Source organism: Impatiens glandulifera, chromosome 3 (genome assembly GCF_907164915.1).
Source record: "Impatiens glandulifera chromosome 3, dImpGla2.1, whole genome shotgun sequence".
NCBI lineage: Eukaryota > Viridiplantae > Streptophyta > Magnoliopsida > Ericales > Balsaminaceae > Impatiens > Impatiens glandulifera.
Genome location: NC_061864.1, coordinates 39,327,751 through 39,354,136, shown reverse-complemented (window position 1 = coordinate 39,354,136; position 26,386 = coordinate 39,327,751).

The following is a 26,386-nucleotide window of genomic DNA, read 5'->3' as shown; positions in this document are numbered from 1 at the left end:
TGGAGGATCAATAACCGTTTCAGTAACGTTGTCCAATAGTCTTGAAATTGTCGCCTTCTTGGAGGGAGCCTTTCTTTTTCCGGTAGCCGGACCGGATGAGGAAGCAGTCGCCTTTGACTTCTTATGAGCGTTGGCAAACTCATCGAATGCTAGGTGTTGGCCGATTAGTCGAGCCGCATCTTTATTTTGCTGAACCGTTATGGCCGGTGCAACGTTTTCTACTGTTTGCAAATGTTCGGCCAGGTCCGCATCCGCCTGTACCTTTTCTTTTTGAATCCGAACTTGCTCGTCATCGGTATCTTGAATCTTTTGAGCCGCGAGTTCATTTGCCTCTTCAAGTGCTTTGTCGGCTTCCAACTTTGCCGCTACCATCTCCGCCTTGTTCGGTGACCTCTTTTAGATCGGCTTCGGTTTTGGCATGCTTCTCCTCAAGCATTGTCTTTTTCTCAAGTATAGATCCGGCCTAGACACCGGATTGAGACAGATCCCCTTCAATCTTGTTCATCCTTTGATCGGTTGTTATGAGGTGTAGGTCTATCAAACCGACCTTTTGGTTGGTATGAGCGATATCGGTCTCAAACTTTTGAGTTTCGGTCTCCAATATCATAGTTCTGTCAGTTGTGTCGTCAAATAAGAGATCGTTAAGACCGTATTTTTCCTCAACGGACGTAATCCGTCCAACCGCGGCTTCCAGCTATTTATCGGTAGACTGAATCATCTCGATAGATTTTGTCGCGGTTTCTTTTATCCTCTTTTGCCACGGCAGGATGGCGTCATTGACAAATTCCTCGATAATGTCCTTGACCCTATCTTCTGTTACAGCCGGCACCGATGCATTGTCGGTTTGCGGAGATGCGTGCTGATCAGTGGGCGGTGTACCCGTCCCGAGTTTGGTGTCATTGATTACGGGTTCCTATTGAGGAGAGATATGTTCGGCTTCGGCCGGATTCGGACCGCCATCATCCTCAGGATTAGATCTGGAGAAGAGCGACGCCTCTTGGTGCTCGGGTTCTGCTTCCAACCGTGCCAGCTCATCGGTCAGTTCCCGTTCTTTAACTGTTAGCATATCCAGCACCAGAATCTCGAACTGGGATTCCTCCGTCCCAGGGATGTGCTTTTCACAGAGATGAAGGATGTGATCGGAGAGCTCCATCAGTCGCGCATGCAGTTCAACCATCTTTCCTCTTCGGAGAGCGGTCACCATGTTCTTAGCTCTTGTAAGTTTGAGCACCGTTGTTTCCATTTCTATCAATTTTTCATATCTTCGGTCAGCGGGTTGCTCCGGTAACATGTTGGCAAAGAGGGTTTCCTGCCGAATCAGAGCCCATTGGAAATATATGTCGCTCACAGCGTGAGCCTGAACATAAATTTCGTTCATGATTTGTGTGACGAGGTCCTCTCCCATTTGCCGAATGCTTTCATCCGCAGTTTCCGGTTGCCCAGTCGGACCGAATTCAACATTATCAGTTATGGCCGATTGTTCTTCGACCACCTTCTCTTTCCATTTGCCAGACCGATCTGCCTCGGTGCTGTGTGAGAGAGTTCGGCTAGAGCTTGAAGCCGTGTTTTCCAGATTAGGTGTGTCAGTGTGAATGCTAGCCGACCTGGTCGGTTGCGAGACCGCCTTGCTTCGGACTATTCTCCTGCCGGAGGCTTCTTCTTCTTAGGTTTAGAGTTCCTTTTGCGGGCGGAGACCTTTGTTTTGCCCGGTTTATCCTCTGGTCTAATAAAGTGATGGGATTTTATGATTTTGCTGGGGGAGATGAAGACGCCTGTGACGTTTTCAGCGTTGAAATGACCGTTTGGATGATGGATCCACCATCTCACATAGGTTGGAGAAAATTACCTTGACCCAGTTGATTTTAGTGTCGTTGACTAAACCGGCAATCATATCGATCTTCAATCATGTGAGGCTATCATAGTTGCCTCCCCGACCTTGAACCGACTTAGATAGAATCTCGCATAGCGGTCTAAGTTCCGGTTTGAGGGACGTTTTCTTACCGGACACTTCTATTGGTACCGTAGTATCCGAAACATCCCGGCAAACCGCTTGGAATGTATCCTCATCTTTAACCACCGAAAAGTCACTCCCCTCGGATGGTAGATGGAGAACCTCAGCAACTGACTCCATGGTGAGTTTGAACGATTTTCCGCCGATTGTTGCGGTTATCGTTCCTTCGCTGTGTGCGGAGGTTTGAAAGAACTCAGTGACTGCTTCTTGATACAAGATGAACGGTCCGTTCAAGAAGTGTTCAAGACCGGACTCAGAAATTTGGGTTAACACTCGTTTAGCTTCCGCCGATCCATTTGCTCGAATTTCATCGAAGTCGATCTGGAAGATGTGGGTAAAAAACACAGATTCGCGACCTATTTTGATTTGAAGGAACCTAAAGATCGAGAGCGTGAGAGATTTGAGAGATTTGAAAACTAGAGAGAGAAATCAGTTTCGCGTAAGAATGAGATAAAATGACTAAGGACCATATTTATAGTCGCGGGTTGGAATTTCAACCGCCGCGAACTGTCACATCAAGTATGGGCGGGAATTTTCCCTTCAAATGGCTTTGGGCGGCAAGCGATGGACAGGAAGTTTGAGCGGAAATTTGATGCGGTTATTTAACCGGTGATGAAGCGGTTATTTAGTGTAGCCGTTCTATTTATGAGGCAGTTATTTAACCGGTGATTTAAGGAAGCGGTGATCGATTTTAACCGGTGATGCGATTTTAACCGGTTGAGCATTTAAACCGATATTTTTAACTTTGCGATTTTGAACCGAATTTTGAACTTAGTAATTTATTTGATCATTTGATTAATAAAAGAGAACATAATAGAGACTGATACAAAGATCGGTTTTAAAGTATAGAAGAGAAAGAAAAATTATGTAACGATTATTTTGGAGAGTTTGTCCTCTACCACTTCCTCGTTGAGAACATTTGATAGGTACACCGGGGTACCCGGTCCAAGATTTGGATGGTGTGTACGAAGAAACCGGTTTATGTGGGGGGCATAGCCAAAACCTTTCTTTGTCTCGACCATGGTCTTCAGGTTATTGAAGATGACCGATGACCAGTTGATGGGGGTGTTGCTGATGATGTAGGTCATCATGTCGAAGACTTTCCTAGAATAGTGTTGGTTCGGAGATTGGCAGATGATAGATCGGTTGACGATCTCGTGAAGGAGTTGGATGTGATGGGCGAGGCGCGTTTTCAGACCGTAGTTCTCCACCGGCACTTCGGTTCCGGAGAACATTTCCACATAGTCAACCGCTGCACTCCCTACCCGGGATGGGAAATCTGAGAACCCTTTAGTGGGCAGATTGAACATCTGGGAGAATCCGCTTTCGTGAAGAACAAAGATATGTTTTTTCACGATGGAAGTAATGGCATCGCCGGATATGGCTGCATTATTGAAGAATTCTATTACCTCTGGAATGAATATGGGTCCGGATTCTTCGAGAAAATCACGAAGGCCGGTGTCGATGAGGGATTCAAAAAGGAGTTTCTTCACTTCAAGATCCTCGGTTTTGAGGACGGAGTCGAAATCGATGCATTAATAATTTCTTAGAGTACGGTTAGATAATCTTTCAAATCTTGCTAAGAGAGAGAGTTTAAGAAATTATAAGTTGTTTGGAGGTATGTTGAATTGATAAAGGGGGTTCCTTATATAGATTTGAAATTGGAGGGAAAATATGAGCATTTAATGCTAATACTCCGTTTTGTCTTATTGGTGTTGGGAATATTTATGTTTCCAAAACTCCTTGGGAAAGAGTTACTTTTGACCGGTTGTGGAGCTCGAGGAGGGAGTCTAATTGGGAAGTAACTAGGTTTGTGTAGTTTCCCATGTAGTTGGAATTCAAAAGTTAATTTTCATTAATGATAGTGGAGTTACAACAAACTGAAAGAAACACATAGATTAACCGAAAAGATCATGATAGACTAAGATGACAATACAACCAGTACGTACAGCAAAATGACCGGTTGTAAGAAGGAGGGACTTAATTGCCGGAGGAGTTGAGATGTCGGTTCTTCCTTTTCCAGGCCTTCTCGAACCGCTCATAGAATGAGTCGGCAACTTACCTAGTTATGACTTGGGCCTAGTTCAGCCCTTCACCCGGACAGAGCGGAACCCCGAGTTCCATGAGTAGGCAGCTGATCTGGGGAATGAGGCCGGTATGACGAGTGGTGATCATCCAGATTAAGACATCGAATAGTTCCCTGGACCAGTTGACCGGTGTATCTGTTGTGATAGCGGTCATCATGTTGAAAACTGTGGCACAGTAAGTGTTGGTCACATCCTTACCCAGGATGCTCCGACCGATGATATCATTGAGGAGTTGGTATTCAGCCCTCAATGATGATCTAGCACCGTGGTCACTGACCGGACGGTTCGACCGAGAGAAGTATAGAGAGATTTCGGCCTTTAGTTCGGCCAGAACGTTTACATCGGTAAGCCCTTGCTTCGGAAGATCGAAGCACCGGGCAAAGTCACTCTCCGAAAAGTCAAACACGGTTCCTCCGTACGGAGTACCGCGAAAGACCCATGCGTTGTAGAAGAACTCCAGAACTGTTTTAGGGAAGATGATATGTTTGGCATCTAAAAAGGATTTTAGACCGGTGTCTTCAAGAAACTTGATCATTTTGAATATCTCGTAGTGCTCTGTTCCTTGAGCGGAGTTGAAATCAACTTGGAGAATGTTTTCAAACTGAGACATTTTTGTCTTAGTGAGATGATAAGTTGATACTTGTGGATATTTTGTCTAATGTTTACCTAACTTATATATTAGTGAAGGGATGATAGTATTATCTAGTGTATAGAAGGTGATTTGATCTATTAACCATATGATAAAACATATTGCATGAAATAAGTATGTCTACAGCCTAGGATGTGAGTCATAGGCCTGGACGGTGAAAGATATCATATCTTCACGTCTTTTATGGTATGACCATTTTGCTTTGAAAAAGTTTCTTTTCAGAACAGATACATCTAAACACAAATAATTGTTCCAATTCTATTCGGAAGCCAAATAATTCAGAGTATATTATTTCCAAACCGGTCGGGTTTTAGTCATTGGTCTCGATGCGGTTAATTAGTGTAAGCACTAAGTAACCGGTCGGTTTACTGTGACTGATAGACAAAGCGGTTCTTCAATAAGTACCTTGGTGAATTCGATTTCCGACAATTTAGGAAGAACTGCCGGTTTTGTCTGTCTGAACCGATTTTCCTTTTAGACATTTGAGAATTTAAGAAATGAGCTGATTAATATCGGTTAAACCGAGTATGTTTCTGAAGTAAGAAAACTTAGCTTCCTGCAGGGGTTTTATGAAGATATCGGCTACTTGTTGTTCCGTTGATACGTATTCCAGCCGGATATGCTTCAATATAACATGTTCCCGGATGAAGTGTTGCCTTATGTCGACGTGCTTGGTTCTAGAGTGTAAGACCGGATTGTACGTGATTGCTATGGCACTCGTGTTATCACAGAATATCGGAGACTCTTTGGCGGTGATACCGAAGTCCTTTAGTTGTTGTTGAATCCATAAGAGTTGTGAACAGCAACTTCCGCTGCCAGATATTCAGCTTCTGCGGTTGATGTGGCAACCGATGTTTGCTTCTTGCAGTGACATTAGAAAAGCCGATCACCTAGGAATTGGCATGTTCCGCTGGTACTTTTTCTGTCAACTTTACAACCTGCATAGTCTGCATCTGAGTAACTTGTGAGGTTGAAAGATGAGTCATTTGGATACCATAAACCGACTCCAGGGGTTCCCTTTAGGTATTTCAAGATTCGCTTAGCGGCTGTATAGTGAGATTGTTTTGGATTAGCCTGGAATCTTCCACATACTCCGACTGCAAATAGTATATCCGGTCTACTTGCTGTCAGGTATAGGAGTGAACCGATAATTCCACAATATGCCGTTAGATCTATTGCCTGACCGTCATCATCCTTGTCCAATTTTATTGATGAGCTCATTCGAGTAGCCGCGGAAGAACATGTGTCCATCCCAAATTTCTTTAGAAGTTCCTTTGTGTATTTGGGTTGACTTATGAACGTTCCTCCTTCGAGCTGTTTAACCTGAAGGCCTAGGTGATCTCAGTCGCGGGGCCGTACTATTCAAAGTGGCTGGCGGACTGAGATCACGTAGAGATTGAAATTGTAAAAACAAAAGAAAATGTATATGCAAATAATATGACTTAGCATGAACATCTAAGTATTTTATATATTTTCTTTATGGACCTCCGATTTTATATAGTTCAAAATTTCGGAGTCCATCTTACATTGTTTTGCAAATTCCATCAACTATATCTATTGGTTTGTAAATCCTTTGGCTTACAATAGTGGTAAAGCTTAAAGTTTCCGCCTTTTTTACTTTTAGGGAGAATGAATCCTACTAAAACAAGTAGAGGTGATGGAACCTTGGTTCTCTTCTTCTTGTTGGTGGAGGTACTCTTCCATGATTTGGTCTAAATAATTTTTTTGGTCTTTCGGGATACCCATCTTGACAACATCATTCTAATTTTTAGGTAGCTTTCTTAAGTATTATGGTAAATAGGCCTCTCTATTGCAACGACACAATCACGATAAGGAGGCATAAAATCTTTTCCAAATAGTTTTAACAGCTCGCTAGTATAGTAGGAGGTGATCCACTCAAGACCCATAAGTACAATTATGGGTTCATCATCCATTAGATAAGCCATGTTCTTAATGTCATAACATGGTAGGAGTTCACAGATAGAATCATTGTCATGGATCGGCGATTCTGGTGTGGAACTCCTAATGTGTTGGCATTGGATGGAGGCACACATCTCACTATCGGGAACAATGGGAGGTATGCACTTCATCTTCTTCAAATGACACACATAGAGAATAATGGATTCTACTCTCTTGCTTAAGTAGTAGTTAATATAAGATTTATTTAGTCCTAGCAATGTTACAACTAGGATAATTCTAGTGGGATCTTTATTTCCTTCCCTAAGGTGGTAAGCCACTTCTAGTATCTTGATGGGGTCTCAAAAATAATTTAGGGATTGGAAAAGTATAACCAAACAAGCCTTAGGATCGGAGTCCTAAGGCTTGGGTCCATTTTCATCGGTCAAGGACCGGAGAGGCTCAGCATAGATTGAGGGAGCTCAAGGTTGAGGCTCGGGACCATCGGTCGAAGGATCGGAGAGGCTCGGTCTATGTGCAAAAACTTACCGGTCATGGACTAGCCTGGGGATAAGTTTCTCATCCTACATTTAGGATACTCGGTCCTAGAGTTGGACCTCTTAATCCTAGCATTTGGGAGTCTCGGTCCTAGGTCACATATATCAGTCCTAGTCAAAAATCCTCAATCGGATTTTTCGGTCCTATCTCAAGAACACCTGTCCTTAGACTTGGTCCTAACTCAAGAACATCGGTTCTTGGGCTCAATTCTAGGTCAATTTTCATGGTCATTGGTCCTATAGGACTCGGTCCCAAGAACACCAAATGTTCTTCATTTGGTTGAAGATTGCAAGCTTATATCTTTTGATACAGATCATGAAAACATGATTTGTGAGTTTCTTATAACTTTGTAGGATGTAGGGATCATAATCCCTAATCCTCGAAGCGATCAATCAAGTCCTAGAATAATCAATTTTACGAAATTATTTTTAGGGAAAGATTTGGGAACTTTCGAATTAGGTCATCTTAGAGCCTAGTTTTTATCTAATGGCTTCTAAATGATGTTTATAATCAAACATGACCAATAATAAGAACATTAATCAAGCCTTATAAAGATTTTTAAAACTAAAATTTAATATTTTATTTTAAAATTTTTAGTTCGATCAAACATGATCCTGATGTATGTAATATGATTTGAAATTTATCCTAAATTATTTACAAACATGTTAGACAACTATTTGAATCAAAATTCAAGCTCAAAAGCTTAAGAAAACGAAATTCAAATTTTCCAAAATTTCAAATCAAATTGGGTTTTTTTATTGGGGTTGAATTGAAGAAATCTCTTTCAACAGAAAGCTTGTAAATTATATAAAGCATATAATTGAATACTAAATAAGATCAACTCGATCGAACTTGAAAAATTCAATTTTGAATCAAAACTTCAATTACAGATGGTCTGTAAGTTTTCTACCGATTTGAAAATATTCCAACGATCTTTATGAAGCTTTACAAAGCTCTAGATTGTATCTTAGAACGTCGAAACGGTTTCTTCAAAAACTAATCGCCTAAGCTTTGAGGAAGATCTTCAAATAGGTAGTAATTGTAGGATTTTATTCGTTTGATTGGAAAAATAAGACCTATGGAGTATTTATACCCGAGCTAGGCCGGTTTCGAAGTAGAATTCATGCTCAATTTGGCTACTTTAACCTTATCCTTTGATTTTAAATTTATCCTCGTCGACCTAGTTTTAGGCTAGAGTTTGAATTCCTTTCCTACAGGAATTGAATGTGAGGGAGAGACGTGTACGTAGTCAAAATCTGGAGGGATAAATATGGAAGATGGCGAAGATAGAGCTTCTGGAATGTTGTCGGCGTCAGGGGCTGACGTCTGGAGTTTACGAAGTGTCAATGAAGAAGACGAAAGAAATGTCGTTGTTTCATTTAAATGAAAAGCGTTGTTGCATTATGTTGGTTCTATCGATCGATCGGGCGTTCCGTTAGCATCCTAGCTAACAAACGTCTCATAATCTACTACATCATGGGTGTGCTTCGGCTTGGATACATCAAGATGTATGGAATATCCTCGCGCGTTGGATGAAGCCCAGAAACACATCTGATGGCCAAAAATCCCACTACAAAGTATAAAAATAATTTTTACTACACAATATCACTAGTTTATATTTTTAATATTGAATTTTTAACCCTTTCATATATTTTGCTTCACAAAATTAATACACAAAACATATATTGATAGGATCGGCTTTATCGATAGAGGGGGTCTAGAAAAGGATGAAGAATTATGAAAAACGTTTTAAAAGAAATCCTGTTATGGATTTAATTCGTTTTCTATTCTACGCAAACTTGTGTAAACACTTGAAACGGATTCAAGGAGGAATTGTTTACTTGGGTTTGAAGCACAAGATGAAATATGAAAAGATGACAGAAAATACAGTTTACACGCACACTTAGCTCACTATTGAACAGAACACTTTCTGTACAATTACAAGATGAAGAATATCACTCAGCTAAAGGTGTTTTGATTCTATCTCTCTCCCTCGATTCACACACAGTACAATCAGAAAGAAGCTTCACAATATTCAAATGCTTGAATTCTCTATAGTTTCAGTAAGCGAGATTGGCAAATAACAGGTGCTTCGTCTGTTGTCCTAAGGATTGGTTAAATACTGAGCAGGAGCTAACGGTCGAAACTTCAAGAATGATACGTGGCACTCTTCCATTAGAAAGCCTCCATTGTACACAGCAGGTTCTGAGCACAAGGATCGTGGTCGTACATCACTGGTAGTGCGCCGAATATTCCATCAGAGATGTACCTGCAAAACAAGTAATTTGAGGAAAATTTTCTTACGTGGAATTCCTTGATTGGATGCATATAACTGTTGTACTAATCTTCACTAGAAATTGGAGCAGAAGTAGGTTACAACTATATCACGTGGGTAGGTAAAATGCTATATTCAAATGTACTGCTAAAACTGAGCATTAGACGTATTTCTGTTAGAAAGATTGTGAAAACCAGTCTAATGAAATAAGTGATCTCCTTCTAATAGAAAAACCTCTATTAGACCGCCTGGTCTAATAGTATTAGACTTGCGTCTAATTACTATAACCATTAGACTGCACGTCTAACTCCACTAAGTTAGACTGCACGTCTAATTTCGGTTCTACCACAGACTTGTCTGAAGGAGTTAGACGCACGTCTAACTTTCACTAATTAGACTACACGTCTAATTATCCAATAACCATTAGACTGCACGTCTAACTCCACTAAGTTAGACTGCACGTCTAATGCCGGTTCTACCTCAGACTTGTCTGAAGAAGTTAGAAGCACGTCTAACTTTCACTAATTAGACTACACGTCTAATTATCCAATGACAATTAGACTGCACGTCTAACTCCACTGAGTTAGACTGCACGTCTAACTCCACTGAGTTAGACTGCACGTCTAATTCCGGTTCAACCTCAGACTTGTCTGAAGGAGTTAGACGCACGTCTAACTTTCACTAATTAGACTACACATCTAATTATCCAATAACCATTAGATTGCACGTCTAACTCCATTGAGTTAGACTGCACGTCTAATTCCAGTTCTACCTCAGACTTGTTTGAAGGAGTTAGACGCCCGTCTAACTTTCACATTCTATTAGACTACACGTCTAACTCCACTGAGTTAGACAGCACGTCTAATTCCGCATAAATTAGACTACCCGTCTAATTGCAAATATATTAGACTACACATCTAACTCCAATGAGTTAGACTCTACGTATAATTCCGAATATCAATTAGACTACCCGTCTAATTATAAGCATGTTAGACTTACGTCTAATTCCGTGTATTCATTAGACTTACGTCTAATTCTTTACATTTATTAGACTACACGTCTAACTCCGATGAGTTGGAATGTACGTCTAATTCTATTAGACTTACGTCTAATTCTGTGCATTTATCAGACTACACGTCTAACTCCGATGAGTTAGATTGTACGTCTAATTCTATGCATTAGACTTACGTCTAATTCCGTGTATCTATTAGACTTGTTCTAATTACACGTCTATTAGACTACATGTCTAACTCCGATGAGTTAGACTATAAGTCTAATGACCCTCATTAGATCCAAGTCTTATAACATATTGTCTCAATACACTTGTATCAAAACTTATATGTTATTTCATCATCAAAATCTCAGTGGTTAAATTATTTCAACACTTAGTCAAAATAATTTGACCCAACAATTTCCCCCTTTTTGATGAAGAAATTGCAAACCTGCATACATATATCAAAACATGCATTCATCATATAAACAAAACCATGTTCACTTACATCATTAATCCAAAAACCAGTATTCGAAAAATCATCAAAGACAATTGTTCAGAAGAGTTAAATAAATTGAAAGAAGAGATATCATTGTTCTTCCCTTTTAAATCGAGGATCGGTTGGACTCATCTCTTGCCCGGAAAGCATGTTGAAGAAGGGAGGATAACCGCGACTACCACGACCGCCTGCACTTGATCTTCCACCGCGTTCACCAACACTTGCACGTCCACCTGATCGACATTGGATAGTCTACTCCGGCTACCACCACTTCGACCTCCACGCTCACCACCGCTTCGACCACCACCTCTCTTGGTTGGCCTAGGATTGTCATCAGTTCTTGGAGCTCGCCTGGATCTTGTGTCAGTTGACACACCATCATTTCTTTTGCTTGACTCTCCTTGAACTAGTCGAGGTTGAACACCTTCAGCATTAACCTTTGCATCCTCCTTCACTTGAAACATTCTAGCAATGGAGTCAGCAAATTCTTGACGTTCATTATCTTTCCTGCTCATGCAACCTTGAATTTTCACCATCTAATTCTTCACCAGAATGAATTCTTCCATGTTTCCTTGTGGCGTTCATCATTGAATTGCCTTTCAATGTCCAATAATTCACTTTGACGGTTGAAGAGATCCTTTTCAAACTTTGAAAAGTTTACATTCGCGATATGGGTCTCATATGTGTTCTTCTTCAAAGTGTTATCCAGCTCAGTGAGGGCCTTGAAAATATTGCGAAAGCTCTCTCTTTCCTCTTCCTTTGAGTTCGTTGTCTGAGACATGGTCTTCTGAATTGATGAGAGCATAAACCCCATAGATCTTAGCACTTTGTTTCCTCCGGCAGATGACTCTTCATGAGACGAAACTTCTTCAGATTCTGATGCCATGCTTTGAATAGGCTCAAAGTTTGTATGAACCTGCAAGGATTTCTCCGACTGATTCATTTCGGCATTCTTAGAAGCTTTGTCTCGTTCTTCTTCTTCAGTTTCTTCTTCAACCCTCTGAAATCTCTCATATAGATTTTTAGTGTAATGAATGGAATTGTTGAAGTTTTCATGAACATTTCCCACAATGGTGTTGGGAAATATACGGGGCTTCACAAATGTTGCTTGATGATCTTGTTCCTCCTCAGATGAGGAACTTTCTTCTTCATCGTCTTTCTCTTTAGAGGGTTCCCCCTCAGTTCTGGTAGTTTCTGACTGAGTATCCTCAGCCAATTTCTCTTGAACAACCTCTGTTCTCGCAACAGGGATTATTAACACGTCTTCTTCAATAGGAGCTTTAAAAGCCTCCTCAGTTACATCTTTCACAAGAATATCTTCTTCATTTATCTCAAGAGCTTGTTTAGGCTTTTGGACATTCACATTTTCTTCTTCTTCATTCAGACGTTCTTGGAAGGGTTGATCTAGAATGCGGCTCTCTTCGGCAGAAAGATTCCCGAATTCGATCAAGAGAGCAACATCTAGCTCATCAGCATCATTGTTAGCATCTGGAATATCCATAGCTTCTTCTTCATTGAGAGGTTCTGCGCCAGAGCAATCGGCGCCATGAATGTATCTAGAAGCAACAAAGACATAACTTTCCAGGATTTCGTTCAACTTCTTCAATACCTTCACTTCAACATCAGCTCCTTTCACATCAGGATTGAAGTTAGATTTCCTGGCTTCGAAAATTGGAAAAAGAGCTTTTCCAAAAATGCAAGCTTCCACCAGTTCTCTTTTCTTCAGAGCCTCAACAACTTCTGAAGTTCTTGCCCATTTCAAGACTTTCTTCTCGTTTGCCACCCTCTTCTTCCATTCTTTTGTTATGGCAGCGTTTGACAGAGAGTCGTTGTACTTGGAGGACAGCCTCTCCATGGACCAGGACTCATAAATTCCCAATTTCTCAGCAGTAAGAACTTTAAATTGATCCAAAATAAAGTCAACCATTCCTGTTACCTCAGATACCTTCTTAGGAGCTTGAATTGCAATGGATTTTTCTTTTCCAACAACCTCTATGGGTTTTGGAGCGGGTCTTGGTTCACCAATAACGATTCCATTCGCCCTTTATCTGGAGCGCAACAGTTCGAAAGCAGATTGTGCTTTCTTTCAGAGCTCAGCAGGAAGCTCCATACAAACAACTTTCCCGACTACAATAGAATCTTTAGGAACTGAAATAATGGGTTCACCATCCACAAGGGTAAGAACAGCACCTTGTTCTGGTTGCGGTGACTCTGTAGCACCGGAAGCTACAAGATCAGTTTGAACAACATGAGACTCAATCCTGTCAACAATTTCATCATTTGGACCGGCTGACTCAACAACAGGCCCTTCAGCAGATTCTCTCAAAGGAGAGAATACAGATTCAGCTTGTTCTACTACGGGAACATCAAATTTAGGCACAGCGGCCAAAGATTCAGAGGACATCACCTTTGCAGATTTAGACGCTCGGGGCGCCCTTGTCTTCTTCTCCTTTGAGGCACAAGACCTAGAAGGTTTCCTCAAAAAGGTTGAGGGAGTGGATAATGATGACATTAGAGTTGCAGCAAGTACGCCTGGACCTTGCTTCAACCTTGAATCAACAGATTCAGATTCCTTTTGGTTTGTACTTTTCAGACTAGGGGAACTGGCCTCCGATTCATTCACCGTTTTGGTTCTCTTTGCCCCTATTGATATAACAGAAGCAGAAGGCTTGGATCGGGTGGAAGGTTTTCCACCGGTCTGGAAACTGGAAGCACCAGATGTAGATTCAAGGTTGTTCTTCAACCTCGTCAGCGTGCTAGCCACTGTAAGTGTAGTAAATACTCTTGGAGAGTTAATCTATGTCGGTTCACCAACGGGAACTCTCAAATACTTCAACAAGTGACTTAGTTGAGCCGCATATGTAATACTTTCTTTGTTCGTCTGACTAATAGAATAGCATAAGTTCTGAAAAAGGGTATGAGCCCAGTTTACCTGGATCCCTTTTGAGATAGCACACATATAGTCAAAACGGTCTTGACTATAGAGATTGAAGGAACCAGCTTTCCCTTGACGCACTTCGCCACCACGTCGTTTAGAAGAATGAAATGCGGTTTGAATACCTTTTTGAGTCTATTCACATGGATCTTCGAACCGTCTGCAGAGAAAGTTGTCTTCATCTCCTCCAAGATTTCTGAAGAGAGAACCAAGTCGAATAGATGACCCTCCGTCGGAAATTCTAAGAACTCCGCATAAACTGCTTCGTTGAAAGAAAACTCCGTTCCGTTGACGATTGCTACGATGGAATCATCCACCATAGTTGTCGTTTTGAAGAACTCGCGAACTTTGTCTTCGTAGAAGATGAACGGTCCACCCAGATACTTCCTTAACCAAGAATATTCTAGGGTTTGAAACATCTTCACCACCTCCGGTTGATCAAACGTATACACCGATGGAAAATCCACCTGCAAAGTATAGGGACCGAGAGTGATTTTTTTCACCATTTTTGAACGAATATGAATCGACACAGGATTTCAGAGAGATTTAGTGAGAGAAGTACAAAGAAAGCTAGGGTTCTTAAAGATTTCGAGAGATTTAAAGCTTTCAAATTCGTGTAGGAATGTCCTTATATAGATGAAATAGGGAAATGCAGAATAATCGTCTATTCTAGGGGTATGACCCATTAATAAATGTTAGACGTCCTTTTTAAAGAAATCATCATTAAAAATGAGGGTATATCAGTCATTTTCCCTAACTTGATAGACACGTGTCTTCATGTTAGTAAGAGATGACTGTTTTATGTTTTGAGCGGGAAAGACAGATAGCTCTCAACGTGGGACAGCTGTCCTTGATCAGTCTAATCGGCACGTAGTTAGACGTTTTTCTTACTCCACAAATCCATATAACACACGTCTATTAGACGGATGAGTCTATTAGACGCATACGTCTAATTCCGTGTCTATAAAAATCCGTCTAATGTTTCTTAGACGTGTACGTCTAATTCCACATTAACACCACGTGTTAGACGTGTGTTTATTATACGTGAGCATCCTTTTTCTCATGACGTAAAAACTTCTAACTTCTATTAGACGTGTCCGTCTAATTACGTAGGCATAACACCTCAACATGTAGACTTAGATGTATGGATTATGAGCAAAAATACGTCTAAGTACATACTGTTTCTTTTAGACACCCTTGTCTAATTAGACCGATTAAGAATATTCGTCTAGAGAATATCTTTAATTCCAAAACCATTATCAATATAGGCATTTAGAATTTAATAAATAATTTTTGTGGTCTTAAGACCAAAACCATTTTAACAAATAAAAAAATTTATTCTTCCAGAATGGCAAATGCCATTGTTGATCTTCCAAGCTGTGTACTCAGAGGAGTACTCTTCTAGCTTCTTTCCTGCTATCCTCCTGCATCACCTACAAAATAAACTATTTACACATTTTGTTACCCATACTCAATTGGGTCCTCGGTCAATCAATCCCTTAAGAATCCATATTTGAGTTATTCTAATGGACTTCCCATTTTGTGTTGTGATTAATGCATAAGATTTTGACTTAGTAGATGACTTCCTGCTGGCCACTAATCCTTTAACTTTTGAAGAAGGTTTTCTTTTAAAACTCCTTGACTTAGAGTCAGGTTTTAAATTACTAAACTTATTAGCTTTTTCTAGCTTATTCTTAAGCTAGCTAACAGTTGGTGGGACATAAACTATTTTATTTTTGAAAGCGACTTATTCATGAATAGGATCAGATTCAATATCAGTCATACTTCCTTTGACAAAGTTTATAGGCTTAAACTTGTCATTTGGTTTTGAATTTTTTCAGGACAGATGAGGGTCATTGCTATCAAATCCCAATCCGGATCTAGATCTAGTAGGTTTCAACTTGCTGATCTGATATTTGACAGCATCACCAGATTTTGTCCATGCACTGACAACATAGTTAAGCCTTTTGTTTTCAGATGAAAGAGTTTGAATTTGTTCCTTTAGTATCTCATTCTCAGATGAGATCTCTTCAATCTTCTTTTCAAAATCATTTGACTCTTCCTCTTTAGATAGACTTGATTTATTTAAATCTGATGAAGATTTAGTTTCATTTAGAGATTCTTCTAGCTTTCTGTACTCGATGACCATGTCATCTAGTGCAGCTATCAGTTGTTCCCTTGAAAACCTTTCGGAAGAGAAATCAAATACCTCAGTCTCCTGAGTTCCTTCTTCATCTTCTCTGGCCATGAAGCAAGCCACGTCTTCTTCATCACTTTCACTAGATGAAAAGTACGAGCCACGACTGCTTTCTCTATTCTTTCCGTCACCAGCCATAAGAGCATTCAGCTCTTTTCCATCATCCTTGGCATCTTCACGCTTTGGCTTCCAGCATTCCGATGCATAATGACCTTTAATACTACAGTTAAAACAAGTAACATTAGCTTTAGATTTTCTATTATCATTAGAATTTGAAGAGTTTGAGTTAGAGTTTCTCTTCTTCATGAAGTCGCCAAACTTCTTCACAAAGAGAGACATGGCATCGCTGCTGAGCCTCCATCTTCACGTCCGGAGCGGTTGGTGGCTCTTCATCAGTCACCAGCGCCTTGGCAATGATAACGGACGTGGGTTGATCTTCTTCCATCCTACAGTTCAGCTCGAACTCATAGGCCTTCAAGTCAGCGAAGAGATCAAAGAGAGAGATCTTGTTAAGATCTTTGGATTCTCTCATCGCCATAGTCTTTATGTCCCATTCTCTTGGAAGAGCACGCATGACCTTGATAGCAAGCTCCCAGTTCTATAGGTCTTGCCAAGCATGGACAAAGAGGAGACGATCTTGCTGAATCCGGTGTCGAAATCATTCATTGTTTCACCAGGACGCATTTTGAAGCTGTCGAACTGTTGAGTAGCAACCATGATCTTGTTTTCCTTGGTTTGCTCATTGCCCTCACACAGTTGAGTGAGTCTGTGCCAGACCTCTTTGGAAGTGTCACATTCGATATTGTAGTTGAACATACTGTCATCAAGAGATCTGTATAGAACATCAAGAGCCATGTTGTTGAGGTTGTTTTGTCTCTTTTCATCAGAGGTCCATTCAGCATTCTCCTTATCAATCTTGATAGGACCTTCTGTGACAACGTTCCACATGTCATCATGAAGAGAAGAGAGATGATCACGAACTCTTTTCTTCCAGACAATGTAGTTTTCACGAGAGAAGGTTGGAATGGCTGTAGCACTTGCATCTTTGGGTATGTTCGACATATTTCAGGAAATGCTTGAGAATAGAAACAGGGCTCTGATACCAATTGATAGGATCGACTTTATCGATAGAGGCGGGGGTCTGGCTAAGGATGAAGGCTTATGAAAAACGGTTAGAAAGAAATGCTGTTAGGAATTTAATTCGCTTTCTATTCTACGCAAACTTGTGTAAACACTTGAAACGGATTCAAGGCGGAATTGTTTACATGGGTTTGAAGCACAAGATGAAATATGAAAAGATGACAGAAAAGAACAAAACAACAGTTTGTTTATGGATGTTCGGAGAAACTCTCCTACGTCACCCCTTCTTCCAACCACCGGAAGGATTCACTATAATATGATTAGAATCAAATACAGTTTACACACACACTTAGCTCACTATTGAACAGAACACTTTATGTTCAATTACAAGATGAAGAATATCACTCAGCTAAAGGTGTTTTGATTCTAGCTCTCTATCTCGATTCACACATAGTACAATCAGAAAGAAGCTTCACAATATTCAAAGGCTTGAATTCTTTGTAGTTTCAGTAAGCGAGATTGGCAAGTAACAGGTGCTTCGTCCGATGTCCTTAGGATTGGTTAAATACTGAGCAGGAGCTAACTGTCGAAACTTTAAGAATGATACGTGGCACTCTTCCATTGGAAAGCCTCCATTGTACACAACAGGTTCTGAGAACAAGGATCGTAGCCGTACATCACTGGTAGTGCGCCGAATATTCCATCAGGGATGTACCTACAAAACAAGTAATTTGAGGAAAATTCTCTTACGATGCATTCCTTGATTGGATGCATATAACTGCTGTACTAATCTTCACTAGAAAGTGGAGTAGAAGTAGGGTACATCTATAGCACGTGGGTAGGTGAAATGCTAGATTCAAATGTACTGCTTAAACTGAGCAGTAGACGTATTTCAGTTAGACAGATTGTGAAAATCAGTCTAATGAAATAAGTCATCTCCTTCTAATAGAAAAACGTCTATTAGACCGCCTGGTCTAATAGAATTAGACTTGCGTCTAATTACAATAACCATTAGACTGCACGTCTAACTCCACTGAGTTAGACTGCACGTCTAATTTCGGTTCTACCTCAGACTTGTCTGAAGGAGTTAGACGCACGTCTAACTTTCACTAATTAGACTACACGTATAATTATCCAATAACCATTAGACTACACGTCTAACTCCACTATGTTAGACTGCACGTCTAATTCCGATTCTACCTCAGACTTGTCTGAAGGAGTTAGACGCACGTCTAACTTTCACTAATTAGACTACACGTCTAATTATCCAATAACCATTAGACTGCACGTCTAACTCTACTGAGTTAAACTGCACGTCTAATTCCGGTTCTACCTCAGACTTGTCTGAAGGAGTTAGACGCACGTCTAACTTTCACTAATTAGACTACACGTCTAATTATCCAATAACCATTAGACTGCACGTCTAACTCCACTGATTTAGACTGCACGTCTAATTCCGGTTCTAACTCAGACTTGTCTGAAGGTGTTAGACGCACGTCTAACTTTCACATTTTATTAGACTGCACGTCTAACTCCACTGAGTTAGACTGCACGTCTAATTCCGCATAAATTATACTACCCGTCTGATTGCAAATATATTAGACTACACGTCTAACTTCGATGAGTTAGAATGTAAGTCTAATTCCGAATATCAACAAGACTACCCGTCTAATTATAAGCATATTAGACTTACGTCTAATTCCGTGTATTCATTACACTTACATCTAATTCTTTACATTTATTAGACTACACGTCTAACTCCGATGAGTTAGACTGTACGTCTAATTCTATTAGACTTACGTCTAATTCCGTGCATTCATTAGACTATAAGTCTAACTCCGATGAGTTAAACTGTACGTCTAATTCTATGCATTAGACTTATGTCTAATTCCGTGTATCTATTAGACTTGTTCTAATTACACGTCTATTAGACTACATGTCTAACTCCGATGAGTTAGACTATAAGTCTAATGACCCTCATTAGATCCAAGCCTTATAACATATTGTCTTAATACACCTTTATCAAAACTTATAAGTTATTTCATCATCAAAATCTCAGTGGTTAAATTATTTCAACACTTAGTCAAAGTAATGTGACCCAACATATATTTAGAAAAATATTAAAAATGATGTCCATATTTTTTATTTTTGGTTTTTTTTTAGTATTTTGAGGTATTTATTTATTTATTTTAAGACATAAACTATACTTAATATATGTTAAAAATCATAATTAAATTATTTCAACCCTTTTGTGGATTAATTTGGGTCAATAAATACAATATTTTAACCCCAAATAATTTTTGGATTTTCACCTAATTTTCTAATTAAGGTTTAATTATAACAATAATTACCCTAAGTTAGTTTTAACTTCTCCTTTGAATTAAAAAATTTAAAATATTATTTTAAATTTATAAATATTATTATAAATTGAATATGTTAAATTTCCATGTTTACAATTACCCTTGTTTGAATATTTACCAAGAAAAGATCGCTAAAAGCAACGCTTGGAAACACTTTTACAACTGCTACACATAACATCAATAGGTTACTCCAACTATAGCACATTACAAGTTCTATCTTTCCTAACTCCCGCATTATAAAATGAACAATATAGATTAGTGTTAACATGCCATCCTCGAATAAACATTTTCAAAACCGGATTATTGTATTCAAACTCTATTCGAGATGGGTAGGCGCTCTGTAAACACAAAAAATGTTTATCGACACAGGCGACACATCACGAAAAGATTGGCACGGAGGTACAATAGGCACATACGACACGATCGTCATAGGTGATACGATATTGTCTTGAGTTGCAAGTCGTTAAATCGGCACCGAAATCACCATTTATCAAAAGAAGTACGATCGGAATAGGCGACATGATTGACATAGGCGGCATAGTCCGATCTGCACGGACGATACGATATTGTCTTGTATCATAAATGAACCACTAAATTTCTATAGTCTAGGGTTTCTTTTTCATTTATAAACATCACTAGAATTTTCCCTCGATTGCAGTTTATCTGTAATCATTTCTTAGGTTTCTTGCAATTACTCTATTCTTTTTCTCTTTTTCTTCCATCATGGAGAAGGGAAAGAACAAAAGTAATAAATCTAAAGAAGTTAGGGATTTTGTGTTGGAAGGATTAAGGAAGCAACCGTCAAAGAAATTGAAAGAATTGCTGAAGAAGTTATCAAAGAACAACAAGATACCAACACAAGTAAGCAATATGCTCCAACTGCTACTGAGAAAATTCGTGTTGAAAATGATGCACGAAAACAGGGGGATAATGAAGGATTTTGGAAGATACGCTATAATAAAAGAGATAATCTGTTTGAGCTCAAGAATCATATTACAACCCTCTTTATGCATGCCAAAAGGGGAGAAATTTTCATCAATAAGGAGAAACAACAACATATTACAATTCAACTCAACATCCATTATCTTTAAGACTGGAATCTACTGAAAAAAGAAGAATATGAAGAAATTGTTCAATGGTCAGTTATTACAATAAAGGAGCTGATGAATGCTCCCAAATCTAAGTCATATACTATCAAAAGTAACTCGACATGAAAAACTAATGAAGTCTAGAAGAATTACAGTGCAAAAAAGTCAAAAGAACATGTCTATAAAAGGAAAATCTATTTGGGCATTACACAGACAAAAGTGGAGGTATTGAATTCTCAATTTGAATTTAAATTGCCTACTAAAGTAGAGAAAAACTGTATAAAGGAATAGAAAAATGTACTTGTGGGAAACAATATAGGAAAAAACAGAGTATCCTTCCTAATTACTAAAGATGCATTGTTGAAGCAATGAGAAGGAAAAGGGCTGCAGAAGATTTCATCAAATGTCAATGATTTATATTTCCTTAAATTCAAGAATGGATCTATTCTGGAGGAAATTTAAGAAAATAGACATACATATATAGGATCCAACTATATGAAATTAGAAAAATAGTCTGAAGACTTGAATCTATTGAGTAAGCCAAAAGAAACTACACAAATATGGTTCAAGCTCTAGAATATACCTATACATATATACAATTCTGAAGCACTTAGTCATTTTGCAGATTTATTTGGTAAATCATTATACATAGATCCAATTACTGACGGAGGAGAGCACCTATCATTTGCTAGAATTAGCAATGAGGTGCATCCTAGAAGCACGCTGCTGAAAAGTATGACCGTAGTAGATATAAAAGCAAAATCTGCTGTCATGGAAATCACTTATGAGTGGAGGCTAGGTAGATGCTCTTTCTGCAATACCTTCCAAAATATGAACCCAAAATATGATTTTCCTAAGGAAGAAGATCAGAAAATTCATAAAGGCCATAAAGTAAAGATGTAGGAAAATGAAACAGGGGTGTCTATTTTCAAAGAGCAAAATGTGGTTAAAGAGCATGAAACAGAAGATAAAGAAAATTATGTACAAGAATAAAGCAACATGAAGAAGGAGGTGGAACCTCAACCTAATCATGTTGAAGAGATAGTTGAGGATTCTCAATAAATCAAGTTGAAGTGGATGCTGATAAAAATAGAAAGGAAGATACTCAAGTTAATATACAGGAAGAAGTGAATTACAAGGTTGATATAGAGGAATCCAATGTTGCTGAGAATTCCAAAGATGAAGTTAAAGGAAATAAAGACAATGATCTCGAAATTCAAGTTGAGAAAAATAAGGTGAAAAGCCCGGAAATCCTGAATAATAATTATTTCTATCAAATCAAAACGGGTTTATTTAAAGAAAGAAATCAAAATGAGAATAGGCAATATTCATCAACCTCTTCAATTCACCCTCTTTCATTGTAAGAGGAAGGAAAAGGGGAAGAGGAAGGACAAGGGCAAGAGGAAGACAACATGTTGAAACATCAGGTTGGTATGGAAATAAAAATCCTGATTAGGAGAATTAGGATTTGATATAATTTGTAATCCTTGTTTGTAATATATGTTACTTGTATGTTTGATTGCTACTAATTATGTTCTTTAGGATTGTTTTAATGCCATCATTTAATCATAGCTAAAATTTGTCAAGATTTGATACTTGACCCTCCCACTTTTGGGATTTTAATGAAATGATTTTAACCGTTTCAAAAAAAAAAACACTAAAAATCTACACTCCAATTTATAATATTAAAATAATTGTTTTGTTTTATTTTCAAATAAATAAATTCAAAATAATTAACCCCATGACCAAAAACCCAATTGAAACAATTAATTAGGATTAGTATTGTAATAATTAATCAAATTAATTAAGGGTTAGGGTCAAAAATAATTATTAGGGATAAATGTTGAACTCATTTATCTTAAAATAGTTTTTGAAAATCAAGGGGAAAAAATAAATGTTTTAGAATGAACTGTTCTATCCATTTCATCTAAAAAAATTATTTATTTAACCTTAAAATATGTAAAAATAAATAAAATAAATTGGTTAAATATTTTCCAAATTTATTTTAATATTTTGTGTATTTAAAATTATCAAAAGTAAAGCCAAAATAGTGACCCATAAAATTTTAAAATAAAATTTAAATCATAATCGGGTGTAATCGAAATCTGAGGATAAAGTTACATGCATGATGTAAGCCATCAGATGAGCATCAAATCTCCATCTAACATTCCAAGTGCGCCTGGTTATATCCAGGGGACCGTGCGCCCGCAAAGAACAGAACTCATTAACACAGACGTTAGCTTCGAGAGATGAAATGTGACGGAATATACGAAACGCTAACGTAGTGCTCCTCGTCTGCGTTTACACTTGAATTAACGATGTTTTAACCCACCACAGTCTTCTTTGTCGCGAAGCTAGAGAGGATAAGAACATATCCTCTTTTGATTATTCAAAAGTGAAATATCCTCCACAATCAACCAAAACGTCTAATTCGAATGGTGAAATGATCACCCGACCACGGTGATGATTACTTCTACGCAAATATAGATGGATCATCCCTATTCCATCCAAAACACCAATAATGGTCCGGACAACTATAAATAGCTTCCTTGAATAAATCTCAAGCCAAGACATACACTCACCAGCTTAAAATTAATGATTTTCAGAAATTTATCATTAAAGTTTATGCTTTTGGATTTTTTGAAAACATCGCATAAGGTCATAGGAGTGTTCTTCAATCCTTAATAAGTTTCCAATCACACTATAATTCATATTTACAAATTGAATTTGAAATTTTTAAATTTCAAATCGAAAAATTTCGTTTGATGCCTGGTTATGGTGTTTGATGATTGATAATCAATTCTAGGATCACATATGAACTTTTTGTATAGGTTAGAAACAATCAATCAACCTTAATCAGAAATACCCAAATTTGAATTTTGTATAATTAAAAAATCGGATTTGTTGTTCATGGGCTAATTTCTTGGATCACAGCCTAGAAAGTATCCTAATATGATTATGATCATGTTGGGAAAGTATTTGGATCATGTTTGATTAAAATCAAAATATTTAAATTCATTGAAAATTTTGAGTTCTTGAATTAGTTCAGACAAGCATCTAATGGTCTTGTTTATAAACCAATCAAGTATATGTAGTATAAAGAAAATATTTAATAGCTCTTTACACTTCAAAACAACTTTAAAATAAAAAAATCGATTTGATCACAAACTGTTTTGTACAAATTGATCATCAACCATGTCGATTGTTAAATTAAGATTATGCTCAACATGTTCCTAAGAGCTTTGTAAAGCTACCCAAGCCCTCAGATAAATGAATAAGAGTTTAAATCAAAATGAAAAACCTACACAATTGATGTGCTTGAGGACCGAGAGATCCGACCTAGGACCGAGATGTCCGATCGACAATCATCGCTCTAGACCGAGATATAGGAACGAGAACCTAGGACCGAGAATTTCAATAGGATTGACATGTCCAACTAATGTTCTTAATCTAGGATAGGGAGGTCCAACCAAAGATTTATATATCCAAGACTAAGAGGTCCGACCTAGGACTAAATGTTTCCAAACCCAAGTCCGAGAGGACCAACCTAGGATCGAGATGTTTAAACATAGGATCGAGAATTCCCAAACCCATGACCAAGTGGTCCGACTTAGGACTGAAAGGTCCAAACCCAAGGACCGAGTGGTCTAACCCTAGGACCGAGAATTCCCAAACTTAGGACCGAGGGACTAAGCTCAAAGCTTGCTCAGGACCGTGGGTTTTATATCATCGACTAAGGATTTCAGCCAAGGATCGAGAATCCTTAACACTTTGACTGAAGGACTTAGGCACCCACACCGAAGATCCCGAGCCTTGACTTAAAGGCTCCTCGACCCAAATTGACAGTTTTTGGACACCGACAAATAAAAATAGACCCAAGGCGTAGGACTTTGATCCTAAGGCCTGTTTGGTTCCACTTTTAAGAACCCAATATTATTTTTGTAATTTTGGAACCCAGACCATTTTCTATAAATCCCGAGAGATTAAAAATGATTTCAAAATATTTTTGAAATAGTTGCACAAAACATATTTTGACTAAGGCTTGTTTGGTGTTTATTTCTAAACCATAACACCCTTAAAATGACTGATATACTCTAGGTATACTCCTCCTTAGTTATCATCAAAAACATGTACCAGCATTTAAATTTTGTTGTTTCAAAATTTCAAATAATGCTAAAATCTAGAAGCATGATTAAGACCAGAAAAATAATCGGTTAAAACTTAAACGTTATATAAACGATTTCAAATGGCAAGTTTATAAAAAAAACTATTTTTAAAACGATTATAGAGGATGAAGCGCTAAAGCCCTTTCCCGAGTATCACCAAACTTCGAACATAAAACGAAACTCTAGTGAAAAATATGTTCATATACGTATATCTTTTAATTGATTTTTCAAAAACCAATTAGAGACTTTGTCTTCAAATAAATAATTTTTCTTATATTAATAATATTTAATTAATTTCAATTAGAACTTCATAAAAATTAAATTGATGTTTGATTATCGAAAATCCCCAGATTATAAAAATTTGAATAAATTAAATATTTTATAATTTATTTTAAAACCAGCAAGGTATTATCAAAATATTTTTAAAATAATGTTTTATTTTAAAACGATGCATGACACGCAAACTATGGTTGAAATCATCAAATCTCGTGCCACTTTGGGCACATGCCACATGCTCCGATGTGCGTACAGTTTTCCCATGGGTTACACTATTGATAGGTACACAAGGTCTTTTCATATTATCAATCTAAAACCCTATCTATTATAGGTATATAAGGACATTTGAACCAAATTAAGTATATTTGTTGATAGTACTAAATTCATATATAAATGATTACCCCATGTTACTTGTTACTAATTTTCTTGAATAGTTTATTGATATTCATATTAAATTTAAGCATATGTGTTCATAGTACTATGATCTCAATACATTACTTGTCAATAACTCCATTGAATAATTTATTAACATTCACGTCAAATTTAAACATATATGTTGGTAGTGTTATTATCATATATACATGATCATCCCACGTTAACGTTACTTGTTAGTAACTCATGTGAATATTTTATTGACATTAACGTCAATTTTAAACATATTTGTTGATATGACTACGATCAGTTATAGATGATTGTCATATGTTACTTATTAGTAACTCATGTGAATAGTTATGGAATGATATTGTATCGGATTGTAGCGCCCTCGTGGGAACGTGAAGAAGAATCCCAAACACGGAGCAGAACTAGAATATCTATTGGAATTGGAATTTACCATTTTTTAAACTCTCTAGAATTGAAAACATTGTAATTAGATAATTCATTTACGTTTTTAGATTTTTAGCTTTATTCAGAATGTTACGACTTCAAAATCATTCTATTCCTGTCTAGAATGAACTTTTAAACTCTTGCTTTTTTCCCCTTTTTGGGAATCTTTAATGAAATGACGCTAAGTCGTTTTTCCAAAAAAAAACTCATGTGAATAGTTTATTGATATTCAAGTCAAATTTAAACATACATGTTAATAGTAATATGATCATGTTCTCCCCACATTACTATTTAGTAACTCCCGTGGATAGTTTATTAACATTATCTATTGCTAAGTATACCTTAATCATTTATAGGTGATCGATTTTTATGTTACTTGTTAGTAACTCACGTTAATAAGTTCATTAATTTAATATTTAACTATACATATATGTTGATAGTATTATGATCATTTGCACTTGTTTACCCTATGTTACTTGTTAGTAACTCACAT